The 25,290-nt window shown below is 38.2% G+C and overlaps 1 pseudogene; it reads right to left on the bottom strand.

Moving 5' to 3' along the window:
* Window positions 1–181: 181 nt before the first annotated feature.
* On the bottom strand, window positions 182–25,120 carry LOC137709061 (triacylglycerol lipase OBL1-like; annotated as a pseudogene).
* Between the last annotated feature and the right edge of the window lie 170 nt (window positions 25,121–25,290).

The following is a 25,290-nucleotide window of genomic DNA, read 5'->3' as shown; positions in this document are numbered from 1 at the left end:
CTTGATTCATGTACCCTAATGGAAAATTCCCACCAAATTCTAACTGAAACTAGTGGCAATGAATTTGACCATACAAAAGATCTTGATAATGCACCTTGCTTGTACACCAAGAAAGCTTTCTCTTAACTATGCCGGTGGTAAACCCGTCCAAGGAAAGTTTTTCTGCTTAAAACGAGGACATCTAAATAAGGCGGTTCTTTCCGAGGCTCACTGAATCGATGTAATTTGTAGGGCAATGTGCAGAGAGACCAGGAGCCGCAAGTCCTTTGATCCTTAGCAAAATGGAGAACCATCCCTCTCTGTACTCAGGCCCATATGTGTAGCCCATTGTTAACGCTCTTATTAGCTCCCAAACAGCGTTCAGATATTCCGGTATCAGATATCTCATACCAAAGTAGTTTCTGTTCGGCTCCTCCTCCATTCTCTTCAAAGACGCACACGTCACAGATGAAGAAAATAACTCAGTAAAAGAAGAAGATAAAATATAAAACTACGTCTGCAACGAACCGATTTTACAGTTTGAAATATTGAGATCCTTAATTAACTAGACAGAAACTTCCTATTGTGCCGATTTTAAAAAGCATGCTGCAATGTGTAATGTAGTGGCATCAAGAAGGAACTGCCGGGTAAAATTCTTTACTTTCTCTATATATGACTTGGCCTAATAGTATGTGGGATGTTAAGTTAAAGGATCGAATTCGAGGACAATTAATAGTAATACAAAACTTGAGAGAAATAAAGTGTATAAGTGAAGGATTGAGTACATACTTGTTCATTGTATAGGCTGTCGTAGTATAGGCACACCCCAAAGTGCTTAAACAATAAGGTTTTGTCATGGTAAGGCAACCGGGGCACAAGATCGTTGCAATAGACAACCCTAAAGTACTTTGGCACCGGATTATTCAAATGGGCTTCCACGTAGCAAATGTGTATACACCAAGCAAGCTCTGAAACCTCTGCATCACTGCCCTTAAGTTTTATTACCAGTCTGGGGCTGCCCAAATGTACATACTTGTTCATTGTAGCCCCGGATTATTCAAATGGGTAACAATGAACAAGTATGTACTCAATCCTTCACTTATACATTTATACAAAACTTAAAGTACATACTTGTTTATTGTTGCCCCAGATTATTCAAATGGGTAACAATGAACAAGTATGTACTCAATCCTTCACTTATACATTTATACAAAACTTAAAGTACATACTTGTTCATTGTAGCCCTGGATTATTCAAATGGGCTTCCACATACATAATCCAAGGCTTTCACGTACAAAACTTAAATGTACTCAATCCTTAACTTATACATTTGAATAATCCGGGACTACACTGAACAAGTATGTCCTCAATCCAAAACTTAAGAGAAATAAAGTGTGTGAGTGAAGGATTAAGAGAAATAATCCGGATTATTTCTCTTAAGTTTTATTACCAGTCCGGGGCTGCCCAAATGTGTACACACCAAGCCAGCTCTGAAACCTCTGCATCACCGCCCTCTCCTCATGTAACACCAGCACAGATGGGAACAGTATGGCAAGCGCACCACGAATTTTGCATTTTTGTAGTAAGCTCTTGAGCTTTCTTCTTGCAGCATAGTATGCAGACTTCTTCACCATGTCCGGTGATCTATCTTGTCATACTGATCACTTCCACCTTGTTTCATAATGTTTGAGGCCGATGCTTTGGTACCTTAGGAAGGTCTTTTGCTAACACCAACACAATTGTCCGGAGTGAATTCGTTGGGTATCCCTATAAGTTGATTGTAGAAGGTTGCAGCATTCGTTCTATCGCCCAAGCCTAGGGCTTCTAAGAATCCCATGTGTACTTTCCCCAACTTAGGAATTTCATACCAAGAGTAGTCAAAATCTGTACCCGGCATCAAAAGGTTCTGTGCCTTTGAAGCTGATCAATAGCAAGTTTGCATCTTTAGGCTTGCCGCAAAGTATGAACACTCGGACATCTGCTTTTGGAAATCTATCATTCATCATCCCATAAAGGAGAAGAAAAATTAATAGGACCTATTAAACTTAGAATTTTGAAATTTGAAAGTACTATTGACGAGATCCAAAAGTCATATTCAAGAATCAAAATATACTTCTTACCATTCCAGCGGTTGTAGAAATCCACAAAATGCAACTGCTTTCGTTGTCTAAATTAAACTAGTTAGTATTTGTTTGCACTTAAAATGTGCACAATTTTACTTATTTGGGTTCAAAGTCAAAATATGGCATTTGGAAGATGATTGTGCAAAAAGGCTAACTTGGAAAATATTTGGCTACATCAAGTGGGGTAGATTGACATTAAAATATTGTTTTCCCCTTTTGTTTGGATGGTGGAGCTGTGCCAAGAGCTTTGTTTAATCAAAACAATTGCATGCTTTCTCATTGCAAGCATGTTGGCTTCTTTTACTTTCCTTGTTTTTAGCTCTGGTGCTCACTCAATAGTATCAATCTCCTTTGTATTTTTATTTACAACCTTCAAAGTCATTTCCCAAACCACCAGAAATTGCCACAAGACTAGAGCAACTTGCCCGATCTCTCGGGAACAAGCTCGACCTTGTATTTAGCATCCTTTTGTACTTATAATGCTTTGTACTTTAAATAGCTACATTTCTATACAACTCATTTCCAGTCATTTAATTTACAAGCAATCTACAATACCAGTCATTTACTTTCCTTTGTCATTTACACTTCCAGCAAACCTGCCATTTACATATTGTTTCATTTCTCCACATAAGTGAAGTCCTTATCTTTAAGGCAAAGAAAGAACCTTGATTTGAGTCACTCATACTCAATGGTACAATCTCTTGGTTAGAAGTCGAACTCAAGCGCAATCTCAATCATTTAGATCCCGTCTACTAGCGGCATCTAGTAGTGATATGCTAGCACCAGCCAGTTTCTTGTTCGAGTAAATTCTCGGAATGCCCACGAGGCCCATGGCAAATTTAGGGGGAGAACAGTATTTATTAGATGAGTTAGCCACGAAAATACCAAAGACAGAGCTGGACAAGAATAGCTTGCCTTCTAATGATCAACCGCGATATATCTAACGACTTGGGCATTCTCGTACGCTAACTTGGCAGCTGTCATATAGAGATCCATGAGACCCCCGTTATCCAGTTCACCGTTTATACGAGTTCCTTTAGAAAGAGAAGAATACAATTTCTGCTAAGTTTCCACCCCTATAGAGGTTTATCCTCCCATCTAAATGTCCAATTGTGCTTTGAAAGTCTCTGTGTCCCTCTATGGCACCACCATTTTTCCTACTTCCCCAGTCACCAAAATTTATAGTTACTAATTACACATCCAGGATTAATATGGAGAAACAACCTACATTACATTCTTCTAATCAAGAAAACAAAACAAAAAATGGTGAAGTTGTACAAAATAGAAGAGAATGCTTTGAATGATATGTTTATTCTTCTCAAGAAGAGGTATAATATACAATCCTAAGCCTAACCAAATAGGGAAGAATAATTACAAGATATTACAAAGAGATTTCTCCTAGATTACACGGGATCCATCCTAAACTAGGAAATCCTAAATTATAGGAAACTATACAACTCAACACTCATCTTCAAATTGGTGCATTTATGTTACACATGTCCAACTTACCTAGAAACTTAGAGAACATTTCAATAGAAACTTAGAGAATGTCAGCTATTTGATCTTCCGTTCCAATTGGAGGCACTTCAATTATTTTACCTTCTAGATTTTCTTTAATAAAGAACCTATCAACCTCTACATGTTTAGTTCTATCATGTTCGACCGGATTATGAGCAATATCTCAAGCAGCCTTATTATCACAAAACAACCTCATCGGTTGATTATGTTTGACACCCAAATCTTGTAGTAGTAGTTTAAACCATAAATCTCACAAATACTAAGGGCCATACTTCTGTATTCTGCTTCTACACTTGACCTTGCTACTACTCCCTGCTTCTTGCTTCTCCAAGTAAACAGATCTCCACCAACAAAGTTGAAGTAACTTGATGTTAAGCGCATTTCATCACTCAAACCGGCCCAGTCAGCATTCGTATAACCTTCAATACTAAAATAATCATTATTCTTAAATAAAATTCCTTTCCCCGGACTTCCTTTCAAATAACTCAATATCCTCATAACTGCATTCATGTGTTGTTCTCCTGGATCATGCATGTATTGACTAACGACACTCAAGGCATGAGCAAGGTCTGGTCTAGTATGTGCCAAGTACATTAATCTTCCCACTAACCATTGATACCTCCCTTTATCTACTCGTACTTGGTTTAAATCAATGCTCAACTTCATTCATTCTGCCAATGGAGTAGTCACGGGTTTGCATGCTAACATGCCAGTTTCTTTTAACAGGTCAAGAATATACTTTCTCTGTGACAAGAAGATTGCTGACTTGCTCCTTGATACCTCAATCCCGAGAAAATATTTCATAGACCCAAGATCCTTCATCTCGAATTATGTACTTAAATATTTCTGCAAAGCTACACGCTCATCCTGATCATTATCGGTAACTACCATGTCATCCACATATACAATGAGTGTTATAAGCTTTCTATTCTGACGTTTCAAGAACAACGTGTGATCACAGTTGCTTTGCTTATATCCAAATGCTCTTATAGACTTGGTAAATCTACCAAACCACCTCTTGGAGACTGCTTCAACCCATACAATGATTTTCGAAGCATGCACACCTTTTGTCTATGCATATCTGGAACGTTACTCCCTGGTGGGAGTTCCATGTAAATCTCTTCTGTCAAATCCCCATGCAAGAAGATATTATTCACATCGAACTGTTGTAATGGCCAATTAAGATTTGCAACCAAGAACAACAAAACACGGACTGTATTGATCTTGACCATAGGGGCAAATGTATCTGTATAGTCAATTCCATATTTTTTTTGGTGTATCTTTTTGCTACTAGTCTTGCCTTGAAGCCATCCATCGTCCCGTCAGCTTTGTACTTCACCATACAGACCCATTTACATCCCACAGGTTCTTGCCGACTGGCAAGTCTATGATCTCCAATGTAGCATTCTTCTTCAAAGACTTTAACTCTTCATTCATTGCTGTTTGCCAACGTGGATCATCTAAAGCCTCATGCACATTGTTAGGAATAAATACAGTAGATAATTGATGCACAAATGACTTATTTGATTCTGACAGGTGACTAGTAGACATATAATTACTTAACGGGGATAACACATTAGACTCAGGGTTGGGCTTACTCATCGGATACCTAGTTTTACATTTAGGGTCGGCTTCATAAGTAAGTTTAGGAATACCTCAGTTGACGCGATCAGGGAGACGACACGGTAGTGATGCATCCAGGATCGAAGACGATTGATTATGGTTATTGGGACTTAAGATTGACTGTGAGGTAGCTGGCGACATAGGATTGTCTGATGGTTAAGAAACTGGCAGTGAGTTATCTGGCGATGTCAACTCGTCCCTTTCAAGGTTTTCAACATTGTTTCCATGTGAATGATCACCACATGTCTCCAAGACATTACCACTTAGTTCCGATTCATTCACATCAATGTTTTCATGCGAATGATCACCATTTATTTCCAAGACATCATCACGTAAATCCAAATCATTCACACTATCTATATCTAGAATAGTATAATCAAGAGTTTGAACTTCTGTCTGATTCTCCCCCTGAAGTGAAGACTCGGGATTGGTAGTATATATCATTCTCATGAAACGCAACATCCACAGTGACAAACAATTTTGTTCGTCGGATGGTGATAATAACAATACCCCTTTTTGATTTGAGGCATACCCCACAAACACACATCCTAGGGCCCGAGGTTCAAACTTACTTCTCTGATGTTTATGAAGATGAACGAAGACCACACAGCCAAACACGTAAGGTGGAATATAAGGAATTGTAGGAGCATCAACATATGAAGAGAGAGTGTGGAACGGTGTCTGAAAGTCGACTGATCGAGATGGAACACAATTCATGAGATACGCAGCTGAGGTGAGAGTTTTTCCCCAAAAAGATAACAGGAAACGCGCCTCGAGCAAAGAAGCACGGACAACCTCTAGAAGCTGATGATTCTTGCATTTGGCAACACCATTTTGTTGTGGAGTATATGAACATGTAGTCTGATGAACAATACCATGATGATCAAGAAAGGCACGAAGTTTAAAGTTTACATATTCACTGCCATTGTCACTCTTGAGAACCTGAATTTGTGACTTATATTATACTTGTACCATTTTGTAAAACCATTGAAACAAAGAAGTAACTTCACTTTTGGACTTCATCAAACAAACCCAAGTCATACGTGTGCAGTCATCAATAAAAGTAACAAACCAATGAGCAATGCCAAGTTTAGCAGTTTTAGATGGTCCCCAAACATCATAATGAATTATCATAAACGGGATTGAACTTTTTTTCAAACTAGGCGGAAACGAAGTACGATGACTTTTAGCCATTTCACAAACACCACATTTAAAGTTAGAAATATCATGCTTAACAAATAGGCTAGGAAAAAACCTCCACATAGAGCCAAACGAAGCATGTCCAAGTCGACGATGCCACAACCAAATCTCCGAAGCTTTATTCCTATCAATCTGATTTCCTTCCACTGCAAGAGCTTAAGTCAACATTCGCGAACTGCTCGATGTCAGCTCCAAGTAGTAAAGCTTCCCCTTCCTAATACCATAACCAATCTTCTTGCAAATTCGAATGTCTTTAAAAACACAAAAAGAAGGCCAAAAAATCACAAGACAATGCAGGGCGATAATTATTTGAGCAACAGATAATAAATTATAGTCAAGAGAATGAACAACAAGCATGATATCAAGACTAAGCGTATCTGAAAGAGAGACAGTTCCTTCCCAGATAATAAGGGTAGGATTACCGTTGGCGACACTCATAACAATTTTGGTGGATGGTTTTAGGGTTTCTACTTGTCTAGAATCACAAGTCATATGTTCAGTAGCACCATAATCAATTATCCACGTATTATTCGTAGCAGAGGCAGAACCCTTTAAAGCCTTACCATTGTTACCTGTATTAGTAGAGGTTAGTAGAGGCAGACACTTCCGCAACTATATTTTCAGAATCTACCTTCGTATCAGAAAATAAGGTATGCGTGGTCTTATTCTCATGTTTGAGTTGGTCAAATCGATTTGGAGAGGTACAAGTCCATACTGCCATTCCCAAGCAATCTTTTGTCTCTTTGCCTTTTGTCCAATATCTTCTTTGTACAAACAAACGAATTGACAACTAAACTCACTGCAATCTGGAGCAGTAACAGGCATGTGTGGGTGCAGATTACAGATGGTTGAGGTTTTAAATCAAGGTGGTGTACGGTGCAGGTTGCAGAGGTCTAGAAACTCCTCAGATGGTGGAACGATGCAAAAAGTGTCGTGGTTTTAAGTCAGATAGATGGTTGCAGCGGCAATGTACGAGTCTGTAAATTGTGAGTCAAGCTCGATCTGGGGTAATTGGATATGGCTCTGTGATGCAATAGCAGGTCGGTGCAGTGGACTCGGGGTCAACAACGACGTAGTCGCTTGCTAGTCAGACGGGTACAATGCACAACTGGCTGCGCGGTTGGTCGTTCTCGGGTCAGCAACGACGACGTCGCTCACTGGTCAGACGGCACTGCACAACTGGGCTAGGATCTAGTGCTAAGAAAAGAATGCTTTGAATGATATGTTTATTCTTCTCAGGAAGAGGTATCATTTACAATCATAAGCCTAACCAAATAAGGAAGAATAATTACAGGAAATTACAAAGAGATTTCTCCCAGATTACACGAGATCCATCCTAAACTAAGAAATCCTAAATTATAGGAAACTCTACAAGTCAATGTTCTTTCTATAAAGGAGACACAAATCATGAACAAAAAGACATGTGCAAAAAATTCCAAAAAAGCATTAATGTTTGTATTTACCTATGCTTTTGTCCCTTAGTAATCAAAATTAAACTTCCATTCACTATGAAGAGAATGCTACCAAGTTAAAAAAAACACATCCATTGGTGAAAATGACTTCCAATGTTTTCACTATGTAATTTTGCAAAAACCTAAAGAAGATGTTAGAAGAAAACAAATTAAGGAGATATGTGGGTCCATTAGTGGGCTGGATGGGATTGGTTCTTAGGGATATGATTGGATTGGCAGAGATTTGTAAGACAATACTTGTAATTCAAGTGTACGGATAGGTTAGATAACCCACTCTAGTGTGGATTCATAACCCATGATGTCCAATCATGTCCATCACACATTTTGACACAACAAACAAGCAATTAGACTCGAGTTCATTTTAATTGATCACAACTTATCTTAACCAGCACACCAAATAGTCCATTTTAGAAGAGAAACTTCAGGGGGGCTATGACACCTCTTATATGGAATAGGACCAACAAAGATAGGTCACACCAAAATACACGAGGATGCACTACTTTTCTAGGGTTAGCATTCAAATCATGGTTGAAGTGTCCTACCAAGTTTTTCTCCTATTTCAGGGCGCAAATAACAACTAAAGTAACAATAATTTTTTTGTCTATGTTTTACTGTTTTTACCACGAAGCAGAGCAGAGAGCAAGCCAAAGACACCGCCGTTGAGAGACAAGAGGTTGAGCATAAAGTCCACAACGTAGCCAATCCACTACATTGGCTTCCCAATAAACCAATTATTTTCCGAGCAATTATATATCGACAGCACAATGTCCCATTTGTGATCCTCTGCAACTCCACCCATCGTTTCATCGTCTGAGATCTCCATAAACCAGGCCCCACTTCCCACGTCCGCCAACACCGAATACCTAAACAATTCCCGCACCCTTCCCTTCTCCGTCCGTACGATCAGGTAGCGGAACTCATCGTGGCCTTCAATATCAACTCCAACACAAGTCTTCTCTTGGTACTTGGTTTTTTCCATTTTTTTATGGGAAAGATTGAAACCTCTTTTTATGGGTTGATTGGAAAAAGGAAATAATAAATGGGGTTTATAATTTTGACATATATGGATTTAGGAAGGAGAAAGCAAGAGAGAGATGGGTAAGGATGGATCGTGGATGTTTACGTATGGATGGCAGATAGCTACAAAATCGTCCAATCGTCCAAGTGTTTTTGGTTTAGAATTGGTAGCTTTTGATTTGCTTTTTCCTTTTGTCGCTGAACTCAAAATAGGGTCGTATTATTCATCAACATTGTGCCTCAGGTGTTGGGGATAGAGCGCTAAGTTACTACATGCCCCAAATACGAAAGCAAAAATAAACCACGTTTTGGGTGGTTTTGTGTCATGTTTTGATCATTCTTTAACCTTAGTAAGTATGTAAAATTTGAATGAAGGCCTTTTTTGTCAGTTTAAGAGATAGGGTGTTCGTTTCCTTGGATAGTTGCAAGACAAAATGTGATGAGATATGACATGACAAGCAGACAATGGAATCGTAGAATATTGTTTGATGTGTTGTAAAGTAAGGAATCTTATTTAGTATAGTTTGAGTGTGTAATAAAGTAACTTTTGATTGTGATGTAAATGAGATTTCTCCTTATCTTGTGTAAGTAAGAGACAAAAGAAAATGATGCCTCTTGTTTCCATATTGTTCCAGGAGAGGTTCGAGAGAGTTCGTCCTAGATCGATAAATATGTGTATGCTTCCTTTGTAAGGACTTAGACCTAAATAAAGATTACTTGCTTGTATAAGCTTCCCTTGTAAAGTATACTTTCTTGTTTGAGTCATCCTATAGAGTAGAGATTCTAGGTAGTGTATATTAAAATAGATTAGTGATGTTTAACTAGGATTTGGATCCTCTCCTGAGCAAATGAGACAGATCCTCCTGACCTAAACACACGGGCTGTTGGATTTTGATCCAACGGCTACAAACAATGGGTCCCTCTAAAAGTTATAACAATTGTAGCCGTAAGATCAAAATTCAACGGCCTGTGTATTTGGGTCAGAAGGTTTCGTCTCCTTTTCTCAGAAGAGGATCCAAATCTGTTTAACTACGGCTTGTATAAAAGAAATAGTCGAACAAACAGACAAAGGAAATTACGAATATTTTGGTCCAAAGTTGACTCGAACAGTCAAAGTTGTAAAGTTCTTTATCATTGTCAAAAATAAAGGGTGACCATCATAGGAAGTAAATTTTAAATGTGTCTAAAACATCGTCATGTAATGTTATTATTTTACTCAAATTTTAACATGTGTCTTACTTTTTATTAATATTTTTAAAAGTGAGACATATTAATTCTATATTATATAACATGTGGAATGATGACACCACATGCAAAAATAGAGCCATAATTTTTTTCTCGAGTGGACTGTAACTATAAGCTACACAACCTGTTAAAAAGCCTCCTAATTTTAGGTTTGGACATAAATAAAAGGATATTGTTATTGACTTTTTAAAAACTCATTGTGCACTTCAAGGTTCAAACTTCCTTGATTTTGTAAGAAAAATATAATTGTTAGGAGTGCACAATGATTTTTTTAGAGTGACAATTACAACACCCAAATAAAATTTTTATGGATAAAACTCGACTATACAAAAGACTTTCATTAATAATAAGAAATATACACTTATTAAGGAGACATAATAAGTTTTGTCTCTCAAAATACCTGCGAAAATATAACAATACAATTACAAATTACTATAATTGTCTCCAAGTGTTAGTGGTAACATAACTTGGTTCATAGCCACATTTCACATGGCTCACGTGTCTTTTGAATAGTTTGTAGTGTATATAATAAGAAGATGATGTGTAAGTAAGAAGTAGTTTTTCTTCTTTTTGTTTGCTAAGGTATGGCCTCTCCCTTTTTATTAACTGTTGTGTCTATTGTTAACTGAAAAAAAAAAAAAAAAAAAAAAAAAAAAAAAAAAAAAAAAAAAAAAAAAAAAAAAAAGAGGAAGAAAAGGGGAGATACATATACCTTACACTCCCAACAACTGCAAACTCATGAAACCATCTCACAATGTGAGTTTTGCTTCCAAGCAAACGTGATGTGCAAGCATTTGGATTGTCACCGGAAAGAAGTTCTAACACTCAATTCTGATTGATTTAATTTCATGCTAGATAGGAAAAAGACTAGGTTTCGAGAATGTGTGAAAGTATTGAAAGTCGAGAATAAGAGGGAAAAGGGAAAAAAAAAAGGATATAAAAACTTCAATAGAGATCAAACATGAAACACGTTTACCACCACGTGACGTTTGAATATAATATATAATGTTATATCTTAAAAACCTTACGCATTCCATTATTTTATTGAAAAGATAGTACAATACTGGTGAGCTCGATTCATATAATTCATTCTCATGTGAAAATGATTATGCTCCGAAGCCCTTTTGGTTGTTGATGACAAATGAGCACAAGGCTACAATCATGGGGTTATAATTTTGTCTTTGACTCCACACGGTAATCTGTCGGGTGGTGTGGTCTGCAACATCTAGCCGTTGGGTTGGCACAAAGCCCACTTTCTCAATCATCCAAATTGACTCAGTCAATATAGCAGGAGTGGACCTCCTTTGATTCCTAGCCGTTCAAAACATTTCCATACTGATTCGGTGCTGAAGATTATGCCACGCGTAACAATAATCCTTATACTTCATTAAACCCAAACGACGGCGTTCGTGGACCTCAAGAAGGCGTCTCCGCCCTGCCGCAGCCTGCTGTCCCTATCTCTCTCTGCAATTGCCTCCGACGGAAGCTCTGAAACAAAGCTTTCCAAAAAAGCCGATCTCATATGCGTGCTCTTCTTCCCTACGATTCTAATCTCTCTTTAATTTTTAAAAATTTTTTGGGTGAGTTTCGAGCTCTTTTTTCTGTATAAGGCGACGCCGGTGAGTTCATTGCTTGAGCAGCAAGAGGAGGGAGGAGGAGAGGGATCGGCCATGAAGCATTTTTGGACTTGGCTGCCATGAAGGCGGATCTGAGGGTTTGATATTTCTCCTCTTCTACGGTGTTGCAGTGGAGTCATCCATGTCCGCCATTGCTTACAGATATATACAGTCCCCCATCTCTCTCTCTTTTTTTTTTCTTTTCTTTCTATCTCTATAGAGAAGGCGACACAAGAGGGATTCAACCATCTTGACATGGTAAAATCTTGAGCGTGCAAATAAAAAGCATTAGACAGGAGGATGAATAAGAGAGGAGATAACTCAGTCCTTAAAATACAAGCATGACTGCCACTTAAAACTATAATTTAGGGGGTGTAGTTAAAAAATGATTTGATAGGATTTTAATAGATTTTAAAATCAGAGTGTAGTGAATCAAGATTTTAAAAGAGGATTTTAAAATACTTTGAAATCGTGTTGTAGTTAAATTAGGATTTCAGATGATTTTAAAAATACATCCAAATTTATGGGTAATCAATTAAGATTTTAACGAATATTTTTAGAGTGATTATAAATCTAGGTGTATTAAAAAAATTAAAGATTTGACAGTATTTCATTAAGTTGTAAATTTTGTTGGATTTGTGGACACAAAAATATATAACGAAGACAAGAAAGAATTCCATCTTACCCCCTAGGATTTCATTTCGAGCTCGAGCCCTCATTCCTTACTTTTCAGCCATCACTCTGCCTCTATTGGATGTGTCATTATTAAAAGTAGGGTGGATAACAGCTCAGCTGCTGTTGGTGTTTAGCTGTTGCTTTCGGTCCTCCATCATCTATTGTTTTTATCCATTGCTTTCGGCCCTTCTTCACTGTAAAGCTAAAGTTAGATAATAGATTAAGATTAGTGGGATTGGAGGTCATCATTATGTTGGCTTAGCTGCCATGGTCCTCCTTTCTTCTTCACGTTTTTCTTCTCCCATATATGTTGCATCGTGTAGTGGTTTCAGATATGAAAAATACATCAAACATTCAACATGGTATCAGAGCGGGCATCATCCTGAGCCAGTTCTGTATATCGAACCTGCTGTGTTTATTTTTCAAAAACAATGGCAGATGGAAGTATCATTGCTTCTTCATCTGGAAGCGCTTCTGAAATGGATATCAATCCAAACCAACGACTCAGTTCAGTATTATTGAATGAGTTTAATTATTTGCCATGGGCAAGGGCTGTTAGTCTTGCTCTCGGTGGAAGATCCAAACTCGGTTTCATCAATGGCAGTTAACCTGCACCAGATGCTTCTTCTCCAGAATATGGAGGGTGGCTATGTAAAGATCAACTGGTCATGTCATGGTTGTTAAATTCTATGGAAAGGAATATTGCTGAAATCTTCAGCTATTCCGAGTCGTCTCTCATCCTTTGGACCACCGTGAAGGAGATGTATGGAAATCAAAACAATGCAGCTCGCATCTTTCAACTCAAGAAGGATATCTCCAACATACAGCAAGAAGGTAAAAGCTTTGTTCAACATCTTGGTTCTTTGAGAAGAATGTGGAATGAGTTAGATGTGTACAGACCTCACACAACTGATCTCTCTGTGCTCCTTAAAAGAACTGAAGAAGATAAAAATTTTCAATTATTGTCTAGCTTGAGCTCAGAATATGAGGATTTGAGAAGTCACATTCTCATGAACTCGGAGCTACCATCCTTCACTAGTATATGTGCAACTATCCAACGTGAGGAAGTAAGGAGAAAAGTCATGAACAATGGTATAAAAACCAACGTGACAGAAGCTAGGGCTTACCTGACAAATGAAAAAAGATATAAAGGAAAAAACCCTCATTTAAAGTGCCTACATTGTGACAACATCGGGCATGTGAGAGACAAGTGTTGGATCCTACATCCAGAACTCAAACCTGACTTCATGAAGGATAAATCCGCACCAAAGACAAGTCGAGCACACCCTCGTGCCAACACTGCAACATCTTCATCTATCAACAATGTTGATACCTATCAATAGTTCACTGCAAATCCTGCCATCCTTTTAAATGAGTTCGCAGCGTATCTCCAACAAAAGAAGGGAAAAGAGGATGGATCGGTTGATCATGAAGATGGAAGTACTACTGCATTGATGGGCAAATTTGCAGGTTTTTTAGCTGATGCTGATTATGTACCTCAGACAGACTTGAAAGGTATCGTAACTGCTTTCCAAACTGCTCTTAAAATAAATGAGTTACATGATTTTTGGGTTGTAGATTCTGGTGCCACAGACCATATGACTAATCAAATGTCAAAGTTACATAGATTTGAGAAACTACATAATCCTTCACATGTATCTGTTGCTAATGGTGAAGGTGCTAGGATTGTAGGAAAGGGAAAAATCCACCTGATATCTGATCAAATAGAGTCTATGGCCCTATATGTCCCATCATTTCCATTTCAACTTCTCTCAGTGGGAAGAATCACAAATTCCTTAAATTGTTTGGCCATTTTTTCACCAAAACTGTCATTTTTCAGGATTGTATAACCAAGAGGACGATTGGTAAGGGGTTTTACCTTGATGGTCTCTATTACATATCAAAAAGCTCTTCCTGTGGGTTCCATGCCAAGTCAAAGTCCATCCATACCTCCATTCAAGCTTCCACCTTGTGGCACCAACGACTAGCTCATCCATCTCAACCTATCTTATCCACCTTATTTCCTGACTTAGGCAAAGAATCAACCCACTGTGAAACTTGTCATTTGTCAAAGGCAACAAGACTACCTCTAGAGTCTTCGATGTCTAGAGTTTCTCATCTTTTTGAGCTTGTACACTCTGATATATGGGGACCAACAAATGAATCTTTTGATGGTTATAAATATTTCATAACTTTTGTTGATGATTATTCAAGAGCCACCTCGTTATATTTGTTAAAATCAAAAAGTGAGGTGATGGAAGTGTTTAAGGACTTTCACAACCTTGTCAAAAATCATTTTTCTTCTCAAATCAAAACCCTAAGGTCTGATAATGGCACAGAATACATGTCCCAAGTCATGACTCAATATTTGAGCAACAATGGCATCATACATCAAACTAGCTGTGTTGGTACACCCCAACAAAATGGTGTTGCCGAGAGAAAAAACTGAGATCTCCTTGAAAAAACTAGGGCATTGATGTTACAAATGAATGTACCAAAACGTTTTTGGTCTCAAAGCGTCATGACAGCAGCTTACCTGATCAACAGATTACCTAGTAGGGTTTTGGGGTTCAAATCCCCAATGGAGATAGTCAAGAACAGAAAGGTGGACTTGTCTCACCTTAAAGTCTTTGGATGCATCTATTTTGTTCATGTTCAGTCATTACATCGAGACAAACTTGATCCTAGGGCAACTAAATGCATTTTCCTTGGCTACTCGTCCACACAAAAAGGGTATAAGTGTTATAATCCACAACTTAAGAGATTAATTGTTTCAAAGGATGTTCAATTTCATGAAACTAACTCTTATTACAGTAAGTCTCTGGATAGTACAAGTCAGGGGGAGATTATCTTGGACATGTTTCCACTGCCAAGGACTGAGATACTCAACAATGCGGGTGATCAAACTCACACAATGGATCTTGTGGCTCCAAATCAACCGGATTCATATGACGACAGCAACATGCCTGTAGAAGATGAAACTCTACGTAGTATTGGTCCTGAAGAACCTTCAGAAGAGTCTCTTCCTACCATACCTCGACGAAATCCAACTCGTGAAAGGCACCCACCTGCAAGACTGCAAGACTTTGTTACGTACAATCTCAAGCACCCCTTATCCAACTACTGTTCTTATCAAAAGTTGTCACCTAATTACACTGCCTATTTGAGTAATATATCTGCGCATGAAGAGCCTCAATCATTTCAAGAAGCTAACCAATCCCAAGTGTGGCAGCAAGCAATGCAGGATGAACTGCATGCACTCGATCAACATAAAACCTGGAGCATTGTGCCACTGCCCAAAGGAAAGAAGATAGTAGGCTGCAGGTGGATATACAAGATTAAATTCAACTCGGATGGGTCTATTGAAAGACACAAGGCACGATTAGTGGCCCGTGGCTTCACTCAAACATTTGATGTGGATTACAAGGAAACCTTTGCCCCCGTTGCAAAGATGAACACAGTGCGCGTACTCTTGTTTGTGGCTGTCAACAAAGGATGGCCTATGTATCAAATGGATGTAAAAAACGCCTTCTTACATGGTGAGCTTGAAGAAGACGTCTACATGAGATTACCACCGGGTCACTCTCAAAGTCATAAACAGGATGTTGTGTGTAAACTGCACAAATCAATTTATGGTCTTAACTATCACCGAGAGCCTGGTATGCTAAGCTCAGTTCAGTCCTTATCAGTGTTGGTTTTGGAAGAAGCAATGCGGACTCCTCTTTATTTGTACGCTCAGGCACCGCTGGTACATTGGTTGTTCTTGTGTATGTTGATGACTTGATCATCACCGGAGATAACCCTGAAGAAATCAAAGAACTCAAGCACTCCTTTCAGCAACGCTTTGCAATAAAAGATCTTGGTGTTCTGAGATACTTCCTTGGCATCGAAATGGCTACATCTCACAAGGGCTTCTTTCTTAACCAGCGCAAATATGTTCTGGATCTCCTTAAGGAAGCAAACATGAGTGATGCTAAACCGGTCCCTACACCTCTTGACATTAAACTTAAGGTCAGCTTAGAGGGTCAATCTCTTCCAAACATAAGTTATTATCAGTGGTTGGTTGGTAAGTTGATATACCTGACCATCACAAGGCCCGACATTACCTATGCTGTCAGTATTGTTAGCCAATTTATGCACTCTCTCATGATGGAGCACTTTAACCTAGTCAAAAGGATACTTCGGTATCTAAAAGGTTCTGTGGGACGTGGTATAATCATGAAGAAAAATGCAAGCACTCAGATTACAGGTTATTGTGATGCAAATTGGGCTGGCAATTCCATTGATCGTAAGTCTACAACGGGATTTTGCACATTTGTGGGAGGCAACCTTGTCTCATGGAAAAGCAAAAAACAAACTGTCGTTGCAAGATCCAGTGCTGAGGCAGAATATCAGGCAATGGCATCTACTGCGTGTGAACTAATCTGGCTCAAAGGTTTACTGTGTGACTTAGGTGTTTTCAATCATCAATCCATGTCCCTTTTCTGTGACAATCAGGCTGCAATGCATATTTCTTCCAACCCAGTTTTTTATGAGAGAACCAAGCACATTGAAGTCGATTGTCACTATGTTCGTACACAAGTTCAATCTCAGATTATCCAAACGCATTTTGTAAGGAGCTCGGATCAACTTGCGGACCTATTCACAAAATCATTGGCCTCTCATCAGTTTCAGCTTCTTCTTGGCAAGCTTGGATCTATCAACCTTTTGGATCCAGTTTGAGGGGGAGTATTGGATGTGTCATTATTAAAAGTAGGGTGGATAATAGCTCAGCTGTTGTTGGTGTTTAGCTGTTGCTTTCGGTCCTCCATCATCTATTGTTTTTATCCATTGCTTTCGGCCCTTCTTCACTGTAAAGCTAAAGTTAGATAATAGATTAAGATTAGTGGGATTGGAGGTCATCATTATGTTGGCTTAGCTGCCATGGTCCTCCTTTCTTCTTCACGTTTTTCTTCTCCCATATATGTTGCATCGTGTAATGGTTTCAGATATGAAAAATACATCAAACATTCAACAGCCTCCCATCTACCTCCAATCCAATTCTCCCATGCTCAACCAATAATGATCCACTTTGGTCTAACCCTCTCCTCATTTTCAAGCTTTTCATCAATGTACACTATACCATTGCCCTTGTAAACTTCGCGCGGCTTACAACTTCGAATGCAGCAGCAAATTGGTGCTCCCTATCTTTATCGATTCCAGTGTAGCAAACTACATTGTTCTTGAAGCAGAAAAAATTGAACTGCCGGAGGAATTGTCAACGAATAGAGGGGATTAAAAATAAAATCAGTTCCCAGCAGTGACTGCTTCACCCGGATGACGCAATGCCAAATTTTCATGCCATCCCAAATGCTGCAAAAAAACAACAAATGAATCATTAATGGTAAAACAAATAGTATAAGATCAGACTCAACTAGAGGAACTAATGAACAAATCTTGGCATTGACACCATGAACAACATAAATGAGTTCTTGATGACATTGTTGACGATCCCCGATGACCAACTCAGCTTTGAAGAGAAGGGGCAATGACCAGAAAGAAAAAAAAATAGTTAGGTTTTCAATTGTAGAGAGTTGGAGAGGTTAATCTCAACCGTAGGAATTTCATTAAAAATGATCTTACAACTTTGCGTGTGATTCTCAATTTGTTTTAGAATCTTACGAAATCTAAGAAAAAATCCATACACATCCATAGAAATCTATAATACAAATCTATATAAATCTGTCAAAATCCATATGGAATTGTAGAGTCTATTAAAATCCTTTAAAATCAGTCCCTTAAAAAATACATCAAAATCCTCTTAAATCTAAATTGACTACACCCTCTTAGTAATATATATCTTCATTTGTAAGCGATAGGTTTTAAATTCGATTTCACGTATTTAATTCACATTATTATGACTAGTCTATTTTAAGGTTTATTCCACTCCCAACTCTAAGTGTAAATATTATCATTTGTTAAAAAAAAAAACATATACACATGATGTCATTTAGGAAAGCATAACATGAATAATTAATGGTTCCTATTTGCAACAGTAACAAACAAATGCAGAAAATGGATTTCAACAATATGTGATTAATAGTTTATACTACGTTCAAAGCAAAATGGATCCAAGTTAGACCGATTTTAATTGTTAATTTGGTTCAATTTTGGTTCGAGTTGATAGAGTATGGGATAAGCAACTTAATCCACTTTCTTCCTTCCGCAACTCACTCGGGCAATTGGACTTAAGGCAAGCCCGATGGAGAAGTCAGACAATAATTACCTAGCCCATCTCTCTGCTTATGTGACGTAAGGTTGACATCATACACAATTTAAATTACTAAAAAATTATAGAAATTACTAAAAATTATAATAAAAAAACTAATTAAAAATATAAAAATCATAATTTTTTTCTATAAATATCTAACTAGATTCTTCCACTTACACTACATTTCAATATTTTCAAATACTTTCAACCAATCTTTTTGTTATCCGAAATTGAAAATAAAGTTATCTTTTATTATGTTATAAGATAAAAAAATACTAATATTTTAATACAAATTGCCTAAGTTGTTCAGTTTAGGGGTGAAGATGTATTTGAGCAGTTATTGTTTTTTTGTAGATAATTACTGTTCATTTAAGGAGATTGAGTTTAGGGGTGGAGATTGCACTAAAAGTGCTCTAAAGGAAAAAGAGGCGGGAAGAGATCCCATCCGAATCTCTCCCACCAAATCCTAGGGATCCAGAGATCCGGACCCTTGAAAGTTGATCCAACGATTACAATTATTATAACTTTTAGAGAAGCCCCGTGTTTCTAAATGTTGGATCAAAATTCAAGGGCCCGACGACCGACACGACTAAAAGATGAAAATCTAAAGGCAGAAGGAAGAGTGGAGGAGGGCAACAACATCAACGTCCATGCCCATGTCCATGTGGGTCTGTATGCAAATGTGGAGTTTTCTCATTTTCCACGGCACAAAGCCGTGGCCGCCACCCATTAGCCAGCCGTTGCTGATCGATGGCAATTAAACATTAGTTATAAGATGATCCACCACTTTCAACTTTTCAAATACAAAAATCAAATCCCTAGCAAAGGTTTTTTTTTACTTGAAATTCTCTCTTTTTAGCAGTCATCAGTGGAATTCGATTAGCGTAGTGCTATCCACACCCCTCTTCTTACATTTTATGTTAATTTATGTAATTTTAATGCTCTTTAATTCAATTTAATGGTCGAGAATTAAAAAAATATGTAAATAATATCATTTTTAAATTATTAAATTATTATGATAAATTGTTTTATTGTGACGGGAACACGGGTGATACACCACGTGTTTTTATGTAAGTGGTAGGAAATTTTATATTTTAAGTTCTTAACTTTTTTACACAGATATCCCACCATTTGTATAATGATATGTAATGTCCCACCTCGTGTGCCGATCACACTGAAAATTCTCTCCAACACAAAGGCAAAGAATTAACACAGGCCCCACCTGTATAAAGTATAAACACTTGTCAGCACTTTTAATTCTTTACTCTTGTTCGTATTTCCATTAATTTATGTCCAAAATGTTTACACTTTGCCACGAGATTCATGATTAGTGAAATTAATTAAAACTAGAGGATATTACCATCTTATGAGTCATGACTAAGATTTTTCAAACCTACCTTAAACTACTAATTTCTTCCATGTTAGGTGATGATGTTTTGATGGGAAAAAGAAGGTTAGGTGATGATGTTTTGCTGGGAAAAAGAAGGTTAGGTGATGATGTTTTTAGTATCTGGATTTTGACCCAATTAGAACTCGGTTATTAAATTAAAAGTTCGTCAGTATTGGTTTTTCAAATTCTCATTACTTGTAGCAACAATCTTTTTTTGGGTAAATTGTTAAAACTTTCATATGAAATAAAGTGTTTAAAGAGACATATAAGAGACATTCTAACAGAATTACCTAGAATAATCATTGTTCCACGTTATATAAAGTTCAGAGACCAATATTTACAAATGTTTAGTTCAGAGGCCGAAACTTCAATTCAATTAAAGTTCAGACACCAATGCTCATTTCTTATTGTGGAATGATTTCATTTGAGTTGAAATTAATGAAACAAAAATGATTGATTTATGGCTTAGCTCCTAATTGAAACTAAGTTCGAAATCAAATTTGAGTGCATGTTCAATGCTCAGAGTTGAGAATAAGTTTCAAGTCAGTTTCTTGTGACCAAAAATGTTCTTCCTATAAAGGAGACACAAATCATGAACAAAAAGACATGTGCAAAGAATTCCAAAAAAGCATTAATGTTTGTATTTACCTATGCTTTTGCCCCTTTGTAAACAAAATTAAACTTCCATTCACTATGAAGAGAATGTTAGCAAGTTAAAACAAATAGATCCATTGGTGAAAATGGCTTCCAATGTTTTCACTATGTAATTTTGCAAAAAAACCTAAAGAAGATGTTAGAAGAAAACAAATTAAGGAGGAATATGGGTCCATTTAGTGGGCTAGATGGGATTGGTTCTTAGGGATATGATTGGATTGACAGAGATTTGTAAGACAATACTTGTAATCCATGTATAAGGATAGGTTAGATAACCCACTCTAGTGTGGATTCATAACCCATGATGTCCAGTCATGTCCATCACACATTTTGACACAACAAACAAGCGAATAGACTCGAGTCCATTTTAATTGATCACAACTTATCTCAACCAGCACACCAAACAGTCCATTTTAGAAGAGAAACTTCAGGAAGGCTATGACACTTCTTACATGGAATGGGACCAACAAAGATAGGTACGACCAAAACACACGAGGATGCTCTACTTTTCTAGGGTTAGCATTCAAATCACGGTTAAAGTGTCCTACAAAGTTTTTCTCCTATTTCAGGGTGCAAATAACAACTGAAGTAACAATAAATTTTTTTGTCTATGTTTTACTGTTTTTACCACGAAGTAGAGCAGTGAGCAAGCCAAAGACGCCGCCATTGAGAGACACGAGGTTGAGGATGAAGTCCACAACGTAACCAATCCACTCCATCGGCTTCCCAATAAACCAATTATTTTCCAAGCAATTATATATCGACACCACAATGACCCATCTATGATCCTCTGCAACTCCATCCATCGTTTCATCATCTGAGATCTCCAGAAACCAGGCCCCACTTCCCATGTCCGCCAACACCGAATACCTAAAAAAGTCCCGCACCCCTCCCTTCTCCGTCCGTACAATCAGGTAGCGGAACTCATCGTGGCCGTCAATTTCAACTCCAACACGAGTCTTCTCTTGGTACTTGGTTTTTTTCCATTTTTTATGGGAAAGATTGAAACTTTTTTTTATGGGTCGATTGGAAGAGGGAAATAATAAATGGGGTTTATAATTTTGACATATATGGATTTGGGAAGGGGAAAGTAAGAGAGAGATGGGTAAGGATAGATTGTGAATGTTTACGTGTGCATGGCAAGTAGCTACAGAATCATCCAAGTGTTTTTGGTTTGGAATTGGTAGCTTTTGATTTGCTTCTTCCTTTTGTCGCTAAACTCGAAATAGGGTCATATTATTCATCGCCATTGTGTCTCAGGTGTTGGGGATAGAGCGCCTAGTTACTACATGCCACAAATACAAAAGCAAAAGTAAACCACGTTTTGGGTGGTTTTGTGTCATGTTTGATCATTATTTTACCATATTAAGTATGTAAACTTTGATTCGAAAGCATTTATAACTTTTGAATAAAGGCCTTTTTTGCCAGTTTAAGAGATAGGGAGTTCGTTTCCTTGGATAGTTGCAAGACAAAACGTGGCAAGCAGACAATGGAATCATAGAATATTGTTTGATGTATTGTAAAGTAAGGAATCTTATCTAGTATAGTTTGAGCATGAAATAAAGTAAATTTTGATTGTGATGTAAATGAGATTTCTCCTTATCTTGTGTAATTAAGAGACAAAAGAGAATGATGCCTCTTGTTTCCATATTGTTCCAGGAGAGGTTCAAGAGAGTTCCTCCTAGATCTATAAATATGTGTATGTTTCCTTTGTAAGGACTTAGACCTAAACAAAGATTACTTGCTTGTATAAGCTTCCCTTGTAAAGTATACTTTCTTGTTTGAGTCATCCTATAGAGTAGAGATTCTAGGTAGTGTATATTAAAATAGATTAGTGATGTTTAACTAGGATTTGGATCCTCACCTCAGCAAGGGAGACGGATCCTCCTGACCTAAATACACGGGGCATTGGATTTTGATCCAACGACTACAATTAGGGAGCCCCTCTAAAAGTTATAATAATTGTAGCCGTTGGATCAAAATCCAACAGCCCGTGTATTTGGGTCAGAAGGCTCTGTTTCCTTTGCTCAAGAAAGGATCCAAATCCGTTTAACTACAGCTTGTATAAAAGAAATAGTCGAACAAACAGACAAAGGATAACATACCCCGATCGAGATCAGGGCATGCTGACCGTCACGTGGAAGTGACATAACCATGTGCATAGTGCGGAAGCTAATAAAATAATAATATAAATAGTACGAAAAAAATAAAAACTAGCTTTACACAAGGTAATAACAAACAAGTGCAAGCGTAAGTGTGAACCCTAAGTTCAGAGCATGAAAGCCTAATGCAGTCCAAAAGAAAACGACACAACAAAAGCACACCCGAAGGTGGTCCTACACTGGTGGTGGTCTGTCAGATATGCCGGGGAAATCCTCAGGGAAGCCACCAAACGTGCTAGCTAACTAGAACCTGGAGAGGCGCAAAACAAAAGCGTGAGTGGGCAAAAACAAAGCTTTTCGAAAACTATTTAATAAATAAGTTCTAACCCCTCGCCGTAAAACCTGTATACTTCCCAGAAAATAGAATATATATATATATATATATTTATATTTATATAAGTCATGCTCAGAAATATGCTATGTGACATCCCACATCGCCCAGGGGAGTGATCCTTATATGTATATTCTCATCTCTACCTAGCACGAGGCCTTTTGGGAGCTCACTGGCTTTGGGTTCCGTAGGAACTCCGAAATTAAGCGAGAAGGAGGCTAGAGCAATCCTATGATGGGTGACCCACTGGGAAGTTGCTCGTGAGTTCCCAAAAACAAAACCGTGAGGGAATGGTAAGCCTAAAGCGGACAATATCGTGCTACGGTGGTGGAGCGGGCCCGGAAAGTGATCCGCCCCAGGCCGGGATGTGACAAATTGATATCAGAGCCTAACCCTGGTCGTATGTGTGCCGACGACGACGTCGGGCCCCTAAGGGGGGTGGATTGTGACATCCCACATCACCCTGGGGAATGATCCTTATATGTATATTCTCATCCCTACTTAGCACAAGGCCTTTTGGGAGCTCACTGGCTTCGGGTTCCGTAGGAACTCCGAAGTTAAGCGAGAAGGAGGCTAGAGCAATCCCATGATGGGTGACCCACTGGGAAGTTGCTCGTGAGTTCTCAAAAACAAAACCGTGAGGGAATGGTAAGCCCAAAGCGGACAATATCGTGCTACGGTGGTGGAGCGGGCCTGGGAAGTGATTCGCCCCGGGCCAGGATGTGACATGCTATGCCAAAACCTTGAAGTAAAATGCAAATGCTCAGATAATATCGCATCAATATCATATAATCTGTCAGCCGGAGTCACCTAACGTGACTTGTACGGCTGAATCTAGAGCTCAAATCTCCGTCTCACTAACTAGACCTGCGCACGAGTCGGAACCACCTAAAGTGGTCTGTACGACAGGCCTGGGTGTAATATAAGTAGGGGTGGTTCGATATGGGATCCCATACCGAAACCCTTGTCCTGATTCCCAAACCGAAATTTTTGGGAATCCCAAATTCAATACCAATCCCAAACCAAATTTTCGGGAATCCCGAAATAATTTCGGGATTTCGGGACAAATCGGGAATCCCAAAATGCTTTTGGGCTTTTGGACTAAAATTTGACATATTATGTTTTTGGGCGAAAATTTGACATATTATGCTTTTAGGCCCAAACTGCCAATTTGTTATTTAATTTTATACTAATTTGCCCACTGCCCACTGCACAAATTTGATATAATTTCATAAATTAAGTTTCAATCTACCCACTACCCATTTGTGCACAAAGTTTCAATAATAACAAAGTTTCAATCTGCCCACTACACATGCATCATGCATGCAATAAAAATAAATTAGGTACCAAACCCAAAAGAAAAAATAATAGTTACAAGCCAAGGTTTTAAAATAAATAAAGTAACAAACTCAAAAGCAAAAATAGTAGTTACAAGCCAAGGTTTTAAAATAAATAAAGTAACAAACTCTTTTTTGATTGAAAGTGTGAGTGACAACCGGACCTCCAATCCTCGCTTGTGTCAATGTAAGTTGCTTCGGATCCACATTCTCAAAGAGACTAGAACCCGGGCATTTCCTCATATGCTTAAGAATTCCCGTCGTCCCATGAATTATAGGGTGTGCCGGTACTACGAGTTTGCAATGCTTGCATTCAGCCATGAAAGATTTCTCCCCATTATTATCGGTGATCGTTACCCTCTTAGCATCATTCCACGCCGGACTTGGACCCTTTCTCCTATTGCCCTTTTTCCGAGGAGGACCCTCCCATTGTCTCACTACTTCTTCTTCTTCTTCTACTTCCTCTTCCCCCTCTTCCCCCTCTTCCTCATCTTCTTCTATTTGTTCTAATGCAATATCCCCCTCCATATCCGGATCATCATCCCAACAATCTTCATAATAATCATTATGCAAATAATCTTGAGGTGAGGGAGTGCCTAGTTGAAGGGTACCACTAGGTTGGGTTTGTTTTCGTTTTCCTAATACCGAGACCATAGGTGTACTAGATTGGCTACTAGACCCGTCCATCCTAACAAATA

Source organism: Pyrus communis, chromosome 17 (genome assembly GCF_041283825.1).
Source record: "Pyrus communis isolate YQ-2024b chromosome 17, ASM4128382v1, whole genome shotgun sequence".
Taxonomy (NCBI): domain Eukaryota; kingdom Viridiplantae; phylum Streptophyta; class Magnoliopsida; order Rosales; family Rosaceae; genus Pyrus; species Pyrus communis.
Note: the sequence above shows the minus strand (reverse complement) of the source record. Positions and strands in the feature narration are given on the sequence as shown.